Consider the following 7,086-nt stretch of genomic DNA (forward strand, 5'->3'; position numbering starts at 1 on the left):
ATAGACAAGGACTGTGAGTTATATTTAGATTTAGATTTAGCATCCAGCAGTGTCAGGCCCTAAATATGTGGATTATTAAATATTTGTTGAATGAATAAAAGTTACACTTACACTTAGGTGTAAATGACTCATATCAGAACCTTTCCTGACAGCTGGTTTTGACAGGGTCTGGGTGCCCAAGGGCCCCCAGGAGAGGAGGAAAGAACCAGAGTCAGGAGGCTGAGAATATTAAAGAAACCTCATCTCCTTCACAACTTCCCTTGAAGCCAACGCTTACTTGGTTCGCTGAGAATGGAGCTGCTCGAGAGACATGGGAAAAAGCCTGTGCACTTGCTGTCACGCAAGAAAACCAGTGGGTACAGTCACTATGAGCATTTCCTTTAGTGTGCAAAGTGCATAGCGAGCTACCTAGAGCTATAGTCCTGTGCCAGGAGTGAAGTCTTCTTTTGGACATTGAGTCAAAGCACAGTACTTTGGTTTTGTTTTTGGCAGTGACTTTTTTCTTCTGTGACACGGTTTCAGGGTTTGGCGTTAGTGACTGTGCACATCGCTAACTTTATCCGCAGTTCCCAGGGGGCGTGTCGTGGGGTAATGCTGTACCATACCGACTGGGCTGGAATTAGTAACATGTCCAAAACTGACCAGAAATGCTGGGCCAGAAATGCCCAGGAACTCACTATCTAGAGAGCAGCCTTCAGCCAATGGCTGGTGGGTGTTTGGGGATAAATACCCTAGTGCTGCTTTTCCAGTTGGATGACCTGGGAATGTGTATTTTATACCGTTTCCTGTTTTCCCCTGGGTTCAGGCCCCAGTCACCCCCAGCGGTAACTAGCTCGTCCTTATACCTTTGGGGACTTCTTTCCCTTCCCTCCTTCATTCCCTGCTCACTTATTGGAGGTAAGGCAATGAGTTTTGCTCATTCCCAAGTACGCTCTCATATCTTGTGGTTGTCACTTAAAAACTGCTGGGTTTGTTTAAAAATTTTTTTATAATGTTTATTTTTTGAGAGAGAGATAGAGGGTGAGCGGCGAAGAGGCAGAGAGAGAGAGAGAGAGCGAGACACAGAATCTGAAGCAGGCTCCAGGCTCTGAGCTATCAGCCAGCAACAGAGCCCGATGTGGGGCTTGAACCCACGAATCTGAGCCGCAGTCAGACGCTCAGCCGACTGAGCCACTCAGGTGCCCCTGGGTTTGTTTTATTTTGTTTTGGATTTGGTGAGGGTTGGGAGTCGTGCAGGGTGGAAGTACAGGGATAAGGAGGTATGGCTTCTGTTGACATTGGATTTCCCTAGCTCACTGTGGACTGTGAACTCATCAGTGTTGACGGGGTGAGAGTCCTTCTTGTCTACTAGTATTGCATCATTTGGGAAAAGTCTCCTCTGCTTCAAATAGTTTTTTATGACTAGTCTATTCATCAGATTTTGCAAAGCTGATGCAGATGGGCTTGCTCGGGAGCACCTACTCAGGAAAGCCCAGATGAGAAAAGCCATTTAGCTTCCATTTCAATCAGGTGCCAACACCTGCTTGCCCTTGTCCTTATGCTCTTTATTTCCCTCACCTGGGCGGTGTTGGGCACGTAGCGGCCTGCGGCACAGCATTTAGGTGAGATGTAAGGGGTGACGCTGCTCTGCTCCGCGCAGTGTGCCGCTCTGAGCTGCGCACTGAGGCAGCTTGAGACGGAATAAGACAGCAGTGTCGGAGTATTATGAACATGTCAGGATGATGAATTTACTTTAACAATATCACCATTGGCGGCACACGCAATGCACTATATCTCAATCTGTCATTTTCCATGGTCATGTATTGTGTGGAATCATGCTATTTTTTTTCTTTTGGTATTGAGTGACGCTCATAATGGTGGTGGTGAGAAAAGCAGAAGTGGGTAATGATTTTGGATAGCCTTGTTTGAGTCAACTGTTGTTGCCAGGAGACAAGGAGCTGTGGTGTGTGTGTGTGTGTGTGTGTGTGTGTGTGAGAGAGAGAGAGAGAGAGAGAGAGAGAGAAAGAGGCAGAGGGAGACAGGAAAGAAGTGTGGGGGTAAAAACTGGGAAAGGGTGAAAGAGGGTGGAAGTAAGATTAAAGCATTTAAGTCCTGGGGTAAAATCTTTATTAGGCCATCCAGGAGACCTTACAACATAAGGATTTACCTGTACTGCCTTCTCAGGGTGAGCTTGCTCAAGAACAGGGTGGGAAATTGGCACCGTTTGTTTGCAGCACCTATTGGGCTATCAACTTGGAAAATAATTTAGCATCTTATGCTTTTCTCCATTGCTTTCAAGTCTGCCACGAACATCTCCCTCCCGCGTGGCTGCTGGTCACTTCCTGGGGCTCTCAAACACATCTCCTTGAAAGGCTGCTGTTTCTCTGTACAGGGACAAGCAGAGAGTTTGATACAGATGAGTCATCCTTCCCATTTTCTGCCATTTTCTCTTGTTCCCCTCCCTATTGCCAGCACATCACAGAGGGGTATATTAGTGTACTTGACTTTCTTTGCTGGAAAGTTGGGGGACACTGAAAGGAAATTAAAAGGGGGGCACCTGGGTATCTCAGTTGGTTAAGTGTCCAACTTCAGCTCAGGTCATGATCTCATGGTTTGTGAGTTTGAGCCCCACATCAGGCTTTCTGCTGTCAGTGTGGAGCCCACTTCAGATCCTCTGTCCCTCTCTCTCTCTGCCCCTGCTCCTCTCCTCTCCCCCAAATAAACAAACATTAAAAAGGGAAATTAAAAGGTAGGAGTTGAAAGTGTAAACCTGTGGGATAAATATAACCTTTTAGAGGATCTAAGAGGAAGAAATGCAAGAAATGAAATCCTTCATAAGAGAGTGAAGGATGTAGTAAGCTGAAAAACAGGCACACAAAGATATTAGATCCTAATCCCTAGAACCAGTAAATGTTACCTCATAAAGAAAAAGGTCTTTGCAGGTGTGATTAAAGACCTTGACATAAAGAGATTATCCTGGATTATCCAGGTAGGCCTTCAATCCAGTCAAGTGTCCTTTTAAGAGAGAGGCTAAAGGAGATTATGCCCATATAGGAGAAGGGGGTGTGAAGAGGGAGGCAGAGATTGGGGGATGTGGCTTTAAGCAAGGGGATGTTGATAGCCACCAGAAGCTGGAAGAGGCAAGGAAACTGATGGGATTCTTGTATGGGTGTGCCCCTCAGACTCATTCCTGTTTCACGTAGTTCCTTCCCTCCTTGTGCGTTTCTCCAGGTCTTGTTTGGGAAAACCCATGCGTTTCTAGGAACTATTTCTCTTCACCCCACCATGGAAGATGCGATCATAGACCTGAACACGATAGAACTGTCTAGATGGAGGTCAGATGGGGTGGAGACTGCGGTACCCCAAGTCTCCCACTGTGATCCAGACTGGACACGGGTCTCCCTCCAAAGATCTCACAGAGTTGAGTTGCTCCTATTTCTTCTCCCAAATTCTCTCTCTCTCACACACACACACACATACACACACACTCCTTTTATGGACAAACATGAATTCCCAGAGACAATGCAGTCTAGACCCATAGGGAGAAGGGAAAAAAAAAATCCCTAACTGCCTCATAATTTGTAAGGTGTGATGCTACCTATCGAGTCAGTCCACTACATTATTATGCCAAGTAGTATTGGTTCCTTTCTTCCATTCTCCCTTCTATTTGTTTATTTATAAAATATTTATCTTTTTTTTTAAAAAGCTTATTTATTTATTTGGGGTGGGGGGAAGAGAGAGAAAGATAGTGTAAGTTGGGGAGGGGTAGAGAGAGGGAGAGAGAGAATCCCAAGCAGGCTCTGCACAGTTAGTCAAACTTACAAATGCAGACATCATGACCTGAGCCGAAATCAAGTCTAAAGCTTAATTGACTGAACCCGGGTGCTCCTCATTTTCCCTTTTTAAATTGTTCCCCTTAGGATCTACTGGCAACAAGTAGAGGGTCTAGTACCAGCCCATTTGGCTTTTAATGAATCTTCTTAGTTACCCAAAGATTACTTAATTTATTTTGTAAATTTACATCCAAGTTAGCATATGGTGCAACAGTGATTTCAGGAGTAGATTCCTTAATACCCCTTACCCATTTACCCCATCCTCCCTCCTACAACCCCGTCCAGCAACCCTCTTGTTTGTTCTCCATATTTAAGAGTCTCTTATGTTTTTGTCCCTTTCCCTGTTTTTATATTATTTTTGCTTCCCTTCCCTTATGTTCATCTATTTGTATCTTAAAGTCCTCATATGAGTAAAGTCATATGATATTTGTCTTTCTCTGACTGACTAATTTCGCTTAGCATGATACTCTCTAGTTCCATCCATGTTGTTGCAAATGGCAAGATTTCATTCTTTTTGATTGCCAAGTAATACTCCATTGTGTGTGTGTATATATACACACGTGTATATATATATACACCACATCTTTATCCATTCGTCACTGGACATTTGGGCTCTTTCTATACTTTGGCTATTGTTGATAGTGCTGCTATAAATATTGGGGTTCATGTGTCCTTTTGAAAAGCATACCTGTATCCCTTGGATAAATACCTAGTAGTGCAATTTGGTAGTTCTATTTTTAATTTTTAATTTTTTGAGGAATCTCCATACTTTTTTCCAGAGTGACTGCACCAGTTTGCATTCCCACCAGCAGTGCAAAAGAGATCCTTTTTCTCTGCATCCTCACCAACATCTCTTGTTGCCTGAGTTGTTAATGTTAGCCATTCTGATGGGTGTGAGTGGTACCTCATTGTGTTTTTGATTTGTGTTTCCCTGATGATGAGTGATGTTGAGTATCATTTCATGTGTCAGTTGGCCATCTGGATGTCTTCTTTGGAGAAGTGTCTGTTCATGTCTTTAGCCCATTTCTTCACTGGATCTTTTGTCTTTTGGGTGTTGAGTTTGATAGGTTCTTTATAGATTTTGGATACTGACCCTTTATCTCATATGTAGTTTACAAACATCTTCTCCCATTCCGTCGTTTGCCTTTTAGTTTTGCTAATTGTTTCCTTCGCTGTGCAGAAGCATTTTATTTTCATGAGGTGCCAATAGTTCATTTTTGCTTTTGTTTCTCTTGCCTCTGGAGACGTGTTGAGTAAGAAGTTGCTGTGGCTAACATCAAAGAGGTTTTTTGCCTGCTTTCTTCTTGAAGATTTTGATGGCTTCCTGTCTTACATTTAGGTCTTTCCTCCATTTTGAGTTTATTTTTGTGTATGGTATAAGAAAGTGATCCAGGTTCATTTTTCTGCATGTCGCTGTCTAGTTTTCCAGCACCATTTGCTGAAGAGACTTTTTTTCCGTTGCATAGTCTTTCCTGCTTTATGAAAGATGAGTTGTCCATGCATTTGTGGGTCCATTTCTGGGTTCTCTATTCTGTTCCATTGATCTGTGTGTCTGTTTTTGTGACTGTATCATACTGTCTTGATGATTACAGCTTTGTAATACAGCTTGAAGTCTGGGATTGTGATGCGTAGCTACTGCTTTGGTTTTCTTTTTCAAGATTGCTTTGGCTATTCAGATCTTTTCTAGTTCCATACAAATTTTAGGATTGTTTGTTCTAGCTCTCTGAAGATTGCTGGTGTTATTTTGGTAGGGATTACATTGAATATGTAGATTGCTTTTGGTAGTATTGACATTTTAACAATATTTGTTCTTCCTATCCAGGAGCATTGAATATTTTTCCATTTTTTGTGTGTCTTCTTAAATTTATTTCAAAAGCTCTCTATAGTTTTAAGTATATAGATTTTTCATCTTTTTGCTTAGATTTATTCCTAGGTTTTTTATGATTTTTGGTGCAATTATAGATGAGATTGGTTCCTTAATTTCTCTTTCTGTTGCTTCATTGTTAGTATATAGGAATGCAACTGATTTCTGTGCATTGATTTTATATCCTGCCACTTTGCTGAATTCCTGGATCAGTTCTAGCAGCTTTTTTGTGGAATCTTTTGGGTTTTACATATAGAGTATCATGTCACCTGGGAAGAGTGAAAGTTTGACCTCCACCTGGCCAATTTGGGTGCCTTTTATTTCTTTGTGTTGTCTGATTGCTGAGGCTAAGACTTCCAATACTATGTTGAATAACAGTAGCAAGACTGGACATCCCTGTCTTGTTCCTGACCTTAATGGGAAAGCTTTCAGGTTTTCCCCATTGAGGATGATAGTAATGTTGGATTTTTCATATGTGGCTTTTATGATCTCGAAGTATGATCCTTCTATCCCTACTTTCTTAAGGGTTTTTTATCAAGAAAGGATGCAGTATTTTTTGTCAAATTCTTTCTCTGCATCTATTGAGAAGATCATGTGGTTTTTGTCCTTTCTTTTATTGATGTGATGAATTACATTGATTATTTTGTGGATATTGAACCAGCCCTGCATCCCAGGTATAAATCTCACTTGGTTGTGGTGAAAAAAAATTTTTTTTTACAAGTAGTTTACTGTCAAGTTGGTTTCCATATAACACCCAGTGCTCATCCCCATAGGTGCCCTCCTCCATGCCCATCTCCCCCTCACCCCCCACACCCATCAGTCCTCAGTTTGTTCTCAGCATTCAAAAGTCTCTCATGGTTTGCCTCTCTCCCCCTCCCCCACTATTTCCCCCCTTCTTCTTCCCCTTGGTCCTCCGTTAAGTTTCTCCTAATCCTCCTATATGTGCAAACATAATGGTATTTGTCCTTCTCTGCCTGACTTATATCACTCAGCATAACACCCTCAAGGTCCATGCATGTTGCTACACATGGCCAGATTTCGTTCTTTCTCATTGCCATGTGGTATTCCATCGTATAGATAAACCACATCTTCTTGATCCATTCGTCCGCTGATGGACACTTAGGCTCTTTCCATGTTTTGGCTATTGTTGAGAGTGCTGCTATGAACATTGGGGTACATGTGCTCCTATGCATCAGCATTCCTATATCCCTTGGGAAAATTCCTAGCAGTGCTATTGCTGGGTCCTAGGGGAGTTCTATTGTTAATTTTTTGAGGAACCTCCACACTGTTTTCCAGAGGGGCTGTACCAGTTTACATTCCCACCCATAGTGTGGGAGGGTGCCCGTTTCTCCATATCCTCGCCAGCATCTAGAGTTCTCTGATTTGCTCATTTTAGCCACTCTGACTGGC

At 42.5% G+C, this 7,086-nt stretch overlaps 1 non-coding gene across 1 annotated transcript; it reads right to left on the reverse strand.

Moving 5' to 3' along the window:
• Positions 1 to 1,109: 1,109 nt before the first annotated feature.
• Positions 1,110 to 1,180, reverse strand: TRNAR-GCG. The gene has a single exon. It is a non-coding gene; the product is annotated as a tRNA-Arg (tRNA).
• Positions 1,181 to 7,086: the final 5,906 nt, after the last annotated feature.

The sequence above is a fragment of the Hyaena hyaena genome, unplaced genomic scaffold, assembly GCF_003009895.1.
Source record: "Hyaena hyaena isolate Hyena2069 unplaced genomic scaffold, ASM300989v1 scaffold_1410, whole genome shotgun sequence".
Lineage (NCBI taxonomy): Eukaryota > Metazoa > Chordata > Mammalia > Carnivora > Hyaenidae > Hyaena > Hyaena hyaena.